General features: G+C 44.1%; 1 non-coding gene across 1 annotated transcript; it reads left to right on the top strand.

Moving 5' to 3' along the window:
* The first annotated feature begins 9085 nt into the window (after positions 1 to 9085).
* Positions 9086 to 9160, top strand: Trnat-ugu (transfer RNA threonine (anticodon UGU)). The gene has a single exon. It is a non-coding gene; the product is annotated as a tRNA-Thr (tRNA).
* The last annotated feature ends 5591 nt before the right edge of the window (positions 9161 to 14751 follow it).

Genomic DNA, 14751 nt, shown 5'->3' with positions numbered 1-14751 from the left:
CATTTCACTTCACCTTGCTGCGACTACAGTGCCTGAACGCAAGCCACCTATGTTGACGTTCAACAGAGCAAACTGGCCGTTGTACAGCCGACGGACCTTATTGCAACACTGTGACAGGAGCAGGAAGAAGTGGACGTGATCACAAATGTGATACACCTTGCTACTGATTCCTCCATTACTATACTCCTAGCAAACCTAGGAGAAAATCCGTCTCTTGATGGACTGAGGAATGTCGGTTATCCATGAGGGATAGGCGTGCTGTGTTACATAGGTTTAGGAATAGACCAAGTGGAGACAATCTTCCAGCCTTTCGGGAAGCGAGAGCTAAAGCTAGACGAATCATCAAACAGAGAAAACGGAGTGTGTGAAGCCGGTCGGTGTGGCCGAGCGGTTCTAGGCGCTTCAGTCTGGAACCGCGTGACCGCTACGTCGCAGGTTCGAATCCTGCCTCGGGCATGGATGTGTGTGATGTCCTTAGGTTAGTTATGTTTAAGTAGTTCTAAGTTCTAAGGGACTGATGACCTCAGATGTTAATTCCCATAGTGCTCAGAGCCATTTGAACCATTTGGAGTGTGTGAAGAGAACTTTTAATGTCTGGTGACTATTCCATACCAGCAATGAAGGTATGGTACTCCATTCGGAAGACATCAGGGAATAAAAGTGTAGGCCCAGTATCTTCTCTACAGGAGAACCTGTCTGTGTGTGTTGTAATCATTCGGTTCAGCCCTTTACCAACCTGGAGGTCCCGCTGAGGGGAACCGTCTTGGACTTTAATACCTCACTACGGTCCTTGGACGTCAGTTTTGACCATAGGTTAACATGGATACCACACCTACATGATATGAAATGTAGATGTCAGAAGGTCTGAAGGCACTAAACGTCTTAAAGTGTGTTTGCGGCGAGAACTGGTCAACATATACCTCCAGTTTGTTTACGGTCCGTAAGACCTTCATCTGCAGACGACTTGACTACGGCAGCGTAGTGCGTGGCTCCAGTATGCCTATTTAAAGATGCTGGATGCTGTCCACCACGCAGCCATTAGACTCGCCATACGGGTTTAGGTATTCAGTCCCATTCCTGCCCAAGTCACCTCTCGGTGTACTATGCGGATTTGTGGGCTTTCAAGAAAGCACTGTGGAACGTCCAGCTTCTTGGTAGAGGGACGTTACTTGTCTCCACGGACTCTCTTAGTACTCTGCAGGCTATTCAGTAGTTAAGATGGTCCAGGATGCTATCCACCTCCTGCACAGGCAGAAGAAAGAGATGGTCTTCCACTGGGTCACTGGACACTTGGGAATCGATGGAGATGATGGAGCTACAAAGTATCGAAAGCAGCCTGCCAGGTGAATACCACAGTGTAACTTAACGTCCCCCCTATAGGCTTTCATGTCGTGAGTGGAAAAGAGAGTGTTCGCTGAATGGAAAAGGAATTGGCTAGACGTGGTCAACAACAAGCTGTGGTCGGTCGAACCGACTATTCACGCATGGCCCACTTTCTTTCGAACTCCCCGAAGGGATGAAGTGGTCATTATTCGCCATACTCGACACCGCCTAATAACGCATGCTTATCTCTTGCGGCATGAAGTTCCTCATGAATGCAGTTTATACGGTGTCACACTCACGGTGACCCACTATTAACGTCCTGTATACTACATGCCGATGGGAGGGAAGCCCTTGGTCTACCGAGGGACTTACCCTCAATTTTAGGAGATGACGAAACTATAGCTACATTTTTTTGACATTTTGTGTGCCTTCAGGACACTTACTCAACTTAATAGGATGGAGGTTTTAATGTGTTTTTGAGTGTCTGGCTCATCCTATTAGTCCTGTGACAACAATCCCTCTTACTGCTATCCATTGTTTTATTAGTACTATGAACGTGTGACAACGGTATGAATAGCTAGCTATATCGGAGACTGAATATGAAATTTCTTGTTAAGGTGGCTATAGTTATGTGGTTTTTCCTTTCGTATTCACAAGAGTGATCACCCATTGAGCAGTATCACGATCTTGTGAAAGAGCGCTGATGGCTACACTGCTTAGCGCCCAACAAGTTTAAATCCATCCACGAATCGTCAACTTCCTTACACTTTTCATCTTCCTGTCTGTACGCGAAACTCATATCTGCTTATTGAGTAACCATTTCACTAGGCCAGATCGACTATACGCTTCACCTCGAAATCAGAAGCTACCAGCCGATTGATATTTGTCTCTCAACAGACCATATTAGTAAATACATCACGCCGTCTGTAATGCATTAGTGATGTTTCCTATCCACATCCCACTTGTTGTTCCCCAACGTATTTGCAGGGCCACAACGTTAGCAACTACATGAATAATAAATCACTTTATTACATGGTAAAAAACATAGATCCTAGGTTTTCTCTTTCCATTGAAAAAGTTTTATCAAAACGCGGTAGGTATCCTAAATTTGAATTTCAGTTCAATCAAAGTCAGACATCCATTGTCAAATCTAAATAAAGCTGAATTACGTATTAATTTACATAATTTTAATTTTAAAATTTATAAATTTTTAATTTGGTACTTGCCTGGATTTAATACTTGTGTTTCCTTCAGTTTAGATATCGAGTTGAACTCACGAGGGCTTAAGTCAGGGGAATGCGGTAGGTGGTATAGCACTTCACAGTCCCATCAGTCAAACAAATCAGTAACAGCTTGCACTGTACGTGCTTGAGCATTGTCCCGCAAAATGATGGTCAAGTCCTGCAGAAAGCGTCATCACTTCTTTCTCTATGCTGTTCATTTTTGGAACAAAACCTACGATCAGCTTAGAGACAGAAGTGATGAGATTTTCTGCAGGACCTGACCATCATATTTCAGGACAATGCTCCATTTATAAATTGAAGGAAACACTTCACGGCATTCGCTTCAGAACTGCTACAAATTCGTCCGGCAATAGACCGCGCCGCTCGAACTGTCAACACAACTGGCACTACTAAGAGTATCCTACGACTTCCACATCGCTGCCAACGGGTTATACACAATGCTGCTGATTAACCTGAAGGTGAGTAAAACTTTGAAACATGTATCTATTTTCTACTAGCTGTAAGTAAATAGTTGCCACTATTAAAGTTCCAAACCTCGTATTATCTCACCATTCAACACAATACGTTTAACAGTATAACTTCGCTACAACCATTAACATTTAAAACTCTAAGGGATTAAGACAGTGGTGTGTGTATTAATTTTGATAATAGTTATACCCCTAAATCCCTCAAATGAGGAACAAGCTATGTATTCATGGAAACAACAGAACTGGCGTATAGCAATTTCACGTAATCTTATACGTATTTACACATGACGGGATAGTATAGACTGCAAAAGGTATGCACGTGATCCTAAAATGAGCAAGGGATCTTCGTAGTTATGCAGAACAGAGTGCTGGGTCAGAGGGACCCGATTATCGGCGAGAATAATTTGGCGGAGGGGCCACAGTGAGCAACGGGCAATCTCCGAATGATTGCCTCCTCTGGCAGGCGCATCATCCCGCTGAAAGCCAGCTAATACGGAAGGCTCTCTCTCTCTGTCGGTGCTCCAGAGTCGGTCAGGCTATCGCGCGGACCAAGTACTTTCATTTAACTTGAACGCTCAGAGGTCTGAATGGCAAAATAAAGGAAGCATAGATATCCGATCGCCAGTATTACTACTGTTCGGACTGATATGTCATTAATGTCACCACTTATTAAATGTAATCAACAATTATTGTTTCACTGCTTAATTATCCATTTTATCTCCTCTGGCAAAGCTATGACATAAATGAAATTGGTTTGTAACGAAAAGGCAGGCTTTCCGCTATGGTAGTGGAGTTGCACATGATTTTGATAATAAAGATTATAGAATACGTGACCTGAAGCGAAGTTTCTAAAATAGCTGTATCCGACGTCAACCACATGTTTACTCAGCGAAAGATCCTGACTCAGTAGAATCTGTAATGTATCATTTTTGAAGATCATCATGATTCTTACACGTCATGAAGTTCTGCAATGTATTTCCATTAGCAGGTTTCGTCGAGATCAACAACAATATGCGTGCAATGATCTCACAGTGTTACCCCCATCTTGCAACCATCAGATAGAAATATCGTACCGATCAATGTCAGTGCTGCATGTTAGTTTACAACCGATGCAAGAAAATATAGACTAAATAGTACGACGTTCAGATCTTACATATCTGTGCATGTCTAATCTTCCTCATTCTTCGATCGGTAGAAGTTAATGGAAGACATGTCAGCCTACAGAATTGTAGCTTCTGCTTCGTGATACAGCAGGAAAGTCGTAGTGTAAACAATTGGACATCCACATACTATTTTTGAATCTATCCTGTATCACTCTATATTATCAAACACAGTTATGCTGTAGGTGTTTATACACAACGAACGCGGACGAATCATTCTCATTATCTATGATCAGCTAAGTTTCAACTATCCATCGTATGTTCATATTTCGAAATGTTTGGTGAACCATTCTGTGTTTAATTTTTGTACCCATTGACTGTAACGGTCTAAAATATGAAAGGAAAGTACGTCACGAAATTGCATTGCGGGCTGTATCGCACCACTACCACTTATTGATTGAAACACAGAACGATGGCTACACCCTCTCAGGAACCCATGCAATAATTCGGGAAGCCACGTTTTTATTTTATTACATATTCTGATATAATTTAAAATGTGGATCATTTTCATTGAAAGTAGAAGTCTGTAGCATTAAAAATGAGTTAGCTGCGTATTTACTAAATTACTGAAAATGATTGTACGAATGGTCTTTAGAGCCTTGAAGCATAGAACAACTAAATTGTAATGCAGTACCTTAGTTTGTCGTTATCCACGAACAAAGATACAAAACAACACTTCGAAATAGTTCACCAGCGTGAAGAAAAGAAGAAAAGAAATTCGTCGTGTAGCTCCATTCGGGAGGCCCTATCTGCTGCAGTGTTAGAGGACTCAAGATCAGGAAACACAACTTAAAGTGTTGTTACTATCTTGTCCTTCATTAGAATAGATTAAAACTGGTGCTATAGTTTACTGGTACAAACAAGTAGCAAAAGTTCACACACAAAGGTGTGCGGAATGTGTGGCTCAAAAAACGGTTCAAATGGCTCTGAGCACTATGGGACTTAACATCTTAGGTCATCAGTCCCCTAGAACTTAGAACTACTTAAACCTAACTAACCTAAGGACATCACACAACACCCAGCCATCACGAGGCAGAGAAAATCCCTGACCCCGCCGGGAATCGAACCCGGGAACCCGGGCGTGGGAAGCGAGAACGCTACCGCACGACCACGAGATGCGGGCGAATGTGTGGCATCAGATGCAATCCTGACCGCCACTCTTTGCGTAGGAGTTCGTCCTTTGTCAAAATGATTCAAATGGCTCTGAGCACTATGGGACTCAACTGCTGTGGTCATAAGTCCCCTAGAACTTAGAACTACTTAAACCTAACTAACCTAAGGACATCACACAACACCCAGCCATCACGAGGCAGAGAAAATCCCTGACCCCGCCGGGAATCGAACCCGGGAACCCGGGCGTGGGATGCGAGAACGCTACCGCACGACCACGAGATGCGGGCCGTCCTTTGTCTGACTTATCCTTCACTTAAGATTATAACAATATTTTTCTGCATTTAAATGTAGTGAAATGACTCAAAAATGAAGAACATCACAGGAAGTTATTTTAATTCTATTCATTTGCACTTTCTTGCGCCTTATAGAAAGGCTGCCTTCACTCTTTTGCATGTTGCCATACGTCAGGCGTTATTTCCCACTAGCTATTACGCTTTATGTCTCGTACATAGTCTTAGAAGGTACTGTAAATGCATTTGTGGAGTTTCAGATATAAAATTACCGGCTAAATCCTGTTATTACTATTTTGTCATTGTCCTCTCGCTAAGAACTACCGACAGATCACTTGCTTCATATTGACTTATGTCCTTTGAATGAAATTACCACCGAAATAAGTGAGAAAATATGGCAAATGATAAGGGTAATGATCTGCAGTGGCAACTAGAACCTCTGAGGGACAGAAGAAATGAAATCAAATGAAGATAAGCAAATAGAACATGTTTATTTAAGAAACAAACAAAAATTTTTTATGTAAGAGACGAAGAATAGCTACTAACCTCAAAAATGAAATGCACTCGTGCTTAGAGTTTAATGACCACACCGTCAATGATACCTTACACTCTAAGCTAGAGCTTCTCCTGGCGTATCCAATGAACTCTATCCTTTCCGCATACGCGAAGTCGCTAATACCCTACTGGATAGGTTATTTCGCTAAACAAATGTTACAGTAATACTAGACTTTTGTTTGCAGCTAGGACATGAACCAAATGAAAACAGGCTTGGTCTAGAGGCAAAGAACGGAGGTTCTCTTGTGATGGAAGCTGCTAGAGGAGCGGGAACTCTCGTAGAGGTTTCGACACCAGTGCTGACCCACCCGCAACTCCCATGATTGTTGTAACAGCTGTCTTCAAGTAGCGGTTAACAACACTGCAGGAAGGGGCAACATAAAAGGAAATTGCTTTGGTGTCGTTGCGTAACTGAGTGTCCATCTCCATTGTCTGTGTGTTTATACTGGTGATCATTCCATGGATTTCTTAAACCGTGACATTTTGGCTTTTAATAGCACGCAGTAAGGGTGGTATCAGTGGAAATACGATAGAGGGTGCTCGAACATAAAATGTGATTAAAATGCGGAATGTACACATCGCCGTAATGGCTACTGTAATTTCGTCCAAACTGTTAGCTCGAGCTAGAGGAATGCTACGGCTGTGCATCTCTCTGCGTCGTTGGTTCGACAGCGTCTTCTGCGGGTTAGACTATGGCATGTATGCTATTTTGTATAGCCAGAAATCAGAAACATCTCAGACTGCAATTAACTCATAAATACGGCCTCTGCCATGCTGAGTAGTGTTTTTATACGAGGTGGAGGTGGTGACCACAATTTGTCCAACTTCACTGCCGTTTGGCTCAGCGGTCAAAGGCCAAATGTGTTTGTTTGGAGCTGCATTGGATGTAACATGCGGTCCGGATACTGTAGTACTGAGCGCAGTCTTAATAGTTACCCCTACAGGAAAGAGACTGTACACCCTACGAATTAATTTTCTTTTATAGGCATTTCTACAAGCTATATTTCAGCAAATCAATGATCGACCACATGTAAGGATCAGTGTGTGTTACCTTTTCATCGTGAGCGAAAGATATTTCTTTCGCTTGAGATGTTGCCCAATTAATTAGTAATGACAAATCGTCATTTAGATAATTCGGCTATTTTATTCTGGATATAAAATAGTTTTATTCTGTACTCAATGTATTAACCTTTGACGTGAGGATTTAACACGTACACATAGACGAATATACTTATATGGATATGGCGTCTGTTCTTTCAGACATGTCCGAAAGAACAGACACCATATCCATATAAATACACTCCTGGAAATTGAAATAAGAACACCGTGAATTCATTGTCCCAGGAAGGGGAAACTTTATTGACACATTCCTGGGGTCAGATACATCACATGATCACACTGACAGAACCACAGGCACATAGACACAGGCAACAGAGCATGCACAATGTCGGCACTAGTACAGTGTATATCCACCTTTCGCAGCAATGCAGGCTGCTATTCTCCCATGGAGACGATCCTAGAGATGCTGGATGTAGTCCTGTGGAACGGCTTGCCATGCCATTTCCACCTGGCGCCTCAGTTGCACCAGCGTTCGTGCTGGACGTGCAGACCGCGTGAGACGACGCTTCATCCAGTCCCAAACATGCTCAATGGGGGACAGATCAGGAGATCTTGCTGGCCAGGGTAGTTGACTTACACCTTCTAGAGCACGTTGGGTGGCACGGGATACATGCGGACGTGCATTGTCCTGTTGGAACAGCAAGTTCCCTTGCCGGTCTAGGAAAGGTAGAACGATGGGTTCGATGACGGTTTGGATGTACCGTGCACTATTCAGTGTCCCCTCGACGATCACCAGTGGTGTACGGCCAGTGTAGGAGATCGCTCCCCACTCCATGATGCCGGGTGTTGGCCCTGTGTGCCTCGGTCGTATGCAGTCCTGATTGTGGCGCTCACCTGCACGGCGCCAAACACGCATACGACCATCATTGGCACCAAGGCAGAAGCGACTCTCATCGCTGAAGACGACACGTCTCCATTCGTCCCTCCATTCACGCCTGTCGTGACACCACTGGAGGCGGGCTGCACGATGTTGGGGCGTGAGCGGAAGACGGCCTAACGGTGTGCGGGACCGTAGCCCAGCTTCATGGAGACGGTTGCGAATGGTCCTCGCCGATACCCCAGGAGCAACAGTGTCCCTAATTTGCTGGGAAATGGCGGTGCGGTCCCCTACGGCACTGCGTAGGATCCTACGGTCTTGGCGTGCATCCGTGCGTCGCTGCGGTCCGGTCCCAGGTCGACGGGCACGTGCACCTTCCGCCGACCACTGGCGACAACATCGATGTACTGTGGAGACCTCACGCCCCACGTGTTGAGCAATTCGGCGGTACGTCCACCCGGCCTCCCGCATGCCCACTATACGCCCTCGCTCAAAGTCCGTCAGCTGCACATACGGTTCATATCCACGCTGTCGCGGCATGCTACCAGTGTTAAAGACTGCGATGGAGCTCCGTATGCCACGGCAAACTGGCTGACACTGACGGCGGCGGTGCACAAATGCTGCGCAGCTAGCGCCATTCGACGGCCAACACCGCGGTTCCTGGTGTGTCCGCTGTGCCGTGCGTGTGATCATTGCTTGTACAGCCCTCTCGCAGTGTCCGGAGCAAGTATGGTGGGTCTGACACACCGGTGTCAATGTGTTCTTTTTTCCATTTCCAGGAGTGTATATAGTTCTGGCATACCGGCCATGACCTTCTTCTGTGCGGATGCACACATATTCCCCGAACTCTTACGGGACTTGGTAAGAATGTCTTCCACGAGTAATGAATGTGTTGGGGTGGGACACTACGAATTTAGTGTGTGGACATACAAGGTGAGAATGCGGGTCTCGCGGGAGGCGTGCGCGAGATAGTCCCTGCAGTCACGCTATCCTTTGTGCTCTCGGTGGCTCAGATGGACAGAGCGTCTGCCATGTAAGCAGGAGATCCCGGGTTCGAGTCCCGGTCGGGGTAAACATATTCACGTGTCCCCGTTGATATATATATCAACTCCCGTCAGCAGCTGAAGGTATTAATATAATTCTCATTTGCTCAGACGAAAGTTTGACAGTGCTTATGACAAAAGAGTCATGTTGAGATTGCATGCAGCGAACGGGGCAGAAGGAAGAAAAAAGAAGGAAGTTGTTTTGAAAATTAATTATTTTAGCCCATTAAGATTATATTTTTCAGGAAGTGCTACAAACGAACAACACAGAATTTAAATCGTCCTGTTTACACACAAAACTGTATTTCGTTAGTGCAGTAGCGTTAAAATTCATTAAAATACGAGGGCGGTTCAGAAAGTAACCTCCGATTGGTCACAGTGCGGGTTGTGGGGGGAATAGCGACGCCATCTGTGCGTTCACGCACTCAACAGGTCAGTCCGCATCAAGCCGTGGTCGAGTGAACGTCGTACCTGCGCTAGTTTAGTTTTTGTGGCAGTTTGAAATGTGTGCTGCAATAGAAAACCCCGCCAAATGTGAAGTGCGTGCTGTCATAAGGTTTTTTACAGCCAAAGGATATTCTGCAGCAGCTATTCATCGTGAGCTTTGTGCCGTGTGCGGACCAAGAGTTATGAGTGAAGGAGTTGTCCGTGAATGGGTACGTTTATTTAAAAGTGGACGAGAAAACGTTCATGATGAAGAGAGGAGTGGTAGACCATCATTGGTGACTGACGAACTCGTTCAGACAGTTGATGCAAAAGTTCGTGAAAATCGACGTTTCTCAATGTCGGAGTTGTCTACTGGTTTTCCACAGATTTCTAAGACTCTCTTGTACGAGATAGTGACAGCAAGATTGGGTTACCGTAAGTTCTGTGCACGATGGGTGCCCAAAATTCTTACCGACCACCACAAAACTCAAAGAATGGCCTCTGCATTAGACCTTCTGTCACGTTATGAGGACGAAGGAGAACCATTGTTAAACAGAATCGTGACCGGTGACGAAACCTGGATTATGTACGTGAACCCTGAGACAAAAGAACAATCAAAGAGGTGGGCACATTCAAATTCGCCTACCAAACCAAGAAAAGCCTCGCAAGATTTTTCTGCCAGAAAACTGATGGCAACGGTGTTTTGGGATGCCAAAGGGGTGTTGTTGGTTGAATTCATGGAACGTGGTACGACCATTAATCAAGACGTGTACTGTGAAACAATAAAAAAGTTACGACGGGCTATACAGAACAAACGCCGTGGTATGCTGACTTCCGGTATCGTTTTTTTGCACGATAACACCCGTCCTCACTCTGCTCGCAGAACAACGGCCCTTCTTGAGTCCTTCAAGTGGGACGTTATCAACCATCCACCTTACAGCCCAAACCTGGCGCCAAGTGATTATCACCTCTTCATGCATTTGAAGAAATGGCTCGGGTCACAGCGGTTTGATGACGACGAAGAGCTGAAAGATGCGGTCACAGGCTGGCTCCAGGCACAAGCGGGTGATTTTTATGCAGAAGTAATTTCAAAGCTTGTGAAGAGATACGATAAGTGCCTCAATCGCTATGGAGACTATGTAGAAAAATAGTGCAAAGATGTAGTTGTAAGATGTATATATTAAAATATTTTTATTTAACTTGGTGTATTTTTTTAAATCAACCGGAGGTTACTTTCTGAACGGCCCTCGTATTTCTCAATAAAGATCTTCTCCCCATACATGATGTATTCCCCTCTATGTGCCCGTTCTGGTGCATGTGTATTACCTAATAAGAGTAAAGTGCGTATTGCTTCTGCAGTTTTTTTAAATTGCCAATGCTGTTTATTACTTGTCTTTCTCTGTATGAGATATGATTGGTTTGTGTGTATCCCAAGACGTTTCCTTTGTAATCCCTTCATCCGTTCCCTATAAGCCTTTGCTTAAATTCCGTAATTTAACTGCATGCTTTTGTTTGTATAGTTTCAACGTCAGTTTAATTTTTCTGTTGGTTCTACACGTGTTCCGATACTGATTTTGTTTACAGTTTGCCCATAGACCTTTAATTCAACTTTCCAAAGCCACTAGAACCTTGCCACCTGGTGGCTAGTATTGATACGTAATTTTTGTAACAGTCGTCCATATTTAGTTCGGCACGAAAGTTAAGTTTGTGGAAGGGAGGAGAAGATTAGTGTTTGACGTCCCGTCGACAACGAGTTTTGCAATTGGTTGGTTGGTTTGGGGGATTAAAGGGACCAGAGTTTTGCAATTCAAAGCGTTCGTCACCTTCTGTTGTCACTGCATGACTCTTCAATGGAATATAATAAACAACAGAAATACACATCTGTATGTGCAAGAAATGAGAGTTTCTATGCTTTCGAAGTCAGTGAAACAATATAGCAACTCTACCGTAGGGTATTAACTTCATCATACAGTGCAAAATTTGCCCTCTTCTGTTGATGATGCCATTAAGGTATAGTAGTTGTTTGTGTACGACTTCGTACACAACAGTAAAGAGAGGTGGGCTACAGAGTGGTCTCAGTGTCAACAAGGGTGAAGCTCTCTGTACTAATGCACAAATGATAGAGTCGGAGCCGCGACGAGGTAGCGTGTACGTAGGGTCATGTACTCCAGAGTTTCGAGGCGCGAGGGGGCTACGTGGCTGCCGCTGGCCATCCTGTATGGCGGCGGCAGATGACGCTTGTTGTACAAAGCCACTGGAGGTGTGGCTCAGCAGGCGTGCTCCATTGGGGCCACCATATCCACCAGGATCGTTATCGGCGTCTGATGGAAACTTGCAATTCCATTGCCAACTTTGACACTCGTGAGGTACTATCGATACGTGATATCACAGTAGTTAAGAAATGAGGTTTGCTGTAGAGTCAGCCACTCACTTTTAAAGTTCGTCAAACATTACAGTGATCCCATGCTGGAGTATTAACTTTATCCTGCAAGACAATTTCTGTGGAGCATGAGAACAGGTAAGAAAAGGTGCTCCCCATAAGTAGTTAAAAACAACATCCGTGTAAGCAACGAGATTAACGAATTTAAAATATGTAGCTGGCAAAGATATGTTTTACTTCTACAACTATTCAGAAAAATTTCAAAATGTGAAATAAAATCAACTTCTTCTTTATGCTTCTGTAACTTGTCCTCACCAACACTTGGGAGTATTTGTAAACACTTACACTTCTATTTATGAACCATGCTTGATGTGAGGCACAGCATATCCTCCTAGTAAATTATTTTCCACATCCAAGCAGTTCTATTATGACTCTCAATCTCCTCAACGTTCTTTTTACGTCTAAAATGTCTACAAAAATATGTAGGCAACTCAAAAAGTGCAATGTTTAGATCAAGTGTCAAGATGTTACTTTCTGTACCTTTGTCCACATTTTGCAAGTACTATGAACCAACAAATTAAATATTTCAGTTTCTGAATTGTCCTTTATGCAAACCGGTTCAACTACTAGGGTTTATGAGGTACATCCCATGGCGCCAAATACCGGGGACGGCGAGCGCTGGAGAGAGCGACGCTTGCGGTGGCGCACTGGCGGCCAGTTTAAATACATCGCCTCCCGCGGAGATGCAGTAGACGAAGGCACCGTTAATACACCAGAAACATCAGAGACTATAATTTTCAGTGATCTGGTGGTCAAGATGATATTTTTTTAACTTACAATTATTGAAATAGAGAGGTGAGACCCTATAAACTGAGACATAGCACTTATGCGAGTTTATGCTCTTATTACTTTAGAATTACATTCCTATTTTTAAGACTGATAACTTACATGATCTTGATTGTTGCAAAAGTCACGTATGAAATAAGTTGCTCCTTAGAGACCAGTTCATAAAAATAGTTTTTTGGACTGATAATGCTGTTCTTTTAATCCTCAACAACTGACAGCTTTCATTCTGCCCTGATATTACAGTATAGCCGCGCAGGATTAGCTGAACGGTCTTAGGCGCTGCAGTCATGGACTGTGCGGCTGGTCCCGCGGGGGTTCGAGTCCTCCGTCGGGCATGGGTGTTTGTGTTTGTCCTTAGGATAATTTAGTTTAAGTAGTGTGTAAGCTTACGGACTGATGACCTTAGCAGTTAAGTCCCATAAGATAAAAAAAAATTACAGTATAATATACGGCGTTGGTTCAGAAAGTAAGTTAATGTGCCCTCTACGAGAAAACGTGTATTCAGGATATCAAAGAGTTGTACAAAGTTACTAAGGCAGTGTTACATATTACTATGTTGCAATCCTAACTTTGACGACGTATTCTGCAATGCATGTCTGGAGGACATTGAAGAGTACATCCTAAAAACTCAGGCACTGCAGTCTATTATTTCATGCCAAGACAAGGCAGTGACAATAATCGCAAGTCTCTCCCTGTGCGGTAATCACAACACTTGTGCGAATAGATTCGTGCTCGGATGGGCGAGGCTGTGGCGACTGCCCGCGTAAAGCAGTAAACTCGGGTACGAGTCCCATCGGGCACATATGTTCATTTTCACCAACACATTGCGCAGCTTGAGTCTGATCATATTTGCAATTGCTAATATATTTCTTGTGTTGATCGCAGTAGTACCTGTTCTTCCAAACATGCATACATGTCTGTAGGACATTTCAGAGTACATCGTAAAAACACAGGCGCTGTAGTATAGTGTTTCATGTCAAGAATAAGGCTACGACAATAATCATAACTCTCTACCTGTGCGAGAATCAAAGCAGCCGTGCGAGTACAGGACGTAGACACACGGAAATGTATGGAAGTTTGGGTCGATTCTGGAGACGTACTCGAATGACGGAGGCGGCAAAGGCGATGACTCACGCAAAGGAGGAAATCAGGCTTCGAGTCCCGGTCCGGCACAAATTTTCATTGCCGCAATACATTGTGCAGCTGGAATCCGATGATATTCGCAAAAGCGAATACATTTCTTGTGTTACATGTTACTGTCCCACGTGGACTGATTTCCTACGCATCTGTCGTAACCGGCAAAAAAGAAATAAAGTTTCAGGTCTAACAGCCTTTTACTAACAGTATCCCGAACGTCGACATCAGTTCTGAATTGCCCATTGCGCAGATGCTTCTTTAACTGCCAGAAGAGACGCTAAGTGCTTGGTACAAGGTCCGGAATGTATGCAGGGCGTTTCAGCACAGTCTATAGGAACCGCTTTATCAACCGTAACCGAGATCATTCTTGGTCATTTATTATCGTGCAACGTCACAGCTCCTTTCGAAATCAAAGCCAATCGGTTCCTCCGAATTACCTTCTGCAGTAGTTCCCGTGCTACACAATAACGTACAACATTCACAGTCTGTGGGAAGAAAATAAACCAGCAATGCACCCTTTGTGTTCCAAAAGACTGTTGCAGTAACTTACATGGCAGATACCTTTGTTTTGCATCTTATACGGGGGAGACAAGCCGTGTTTCCATGATACTGATATTTCTTCGTCTCGGGAGCTGCATAATGCACCCACTTTTCACCCCGTGTGTCCATACAGTACAGCAATGAAGTCTCCTCTCCATGATACTGCCTTAAGTGTTGCAGAGGCCGTGCAGTTTGCTTGGTTTCATTCTCATCTGAGATTTGTCGCGATACCCAGCGAGGAAATGTCTTCCCGTAGTACAATATGATAACCACTTCACTACTGACGGGGAT

This window comes from Schistocerca serialis, chromosome 3 (assembly GCF_023864345.2).
Source record: "Schistocerca serialis cubense isolate TAMUIC-IGC-003099 chromosome 3, iqSchSeri2.2, whole genome shotgun sequence".
In the NCBI taxonomy this organism is placed as follows: Eukaryota; Metazoa; Arthropoda; class Insecta; order Orthoptera; family Acrididae; genus Schistocerca; species Schistocerca serialis.
Note: the sequence above shows the minus strand (reverse complement) of the source record. Positions and strands in the feature narration are given on the sequence as shown.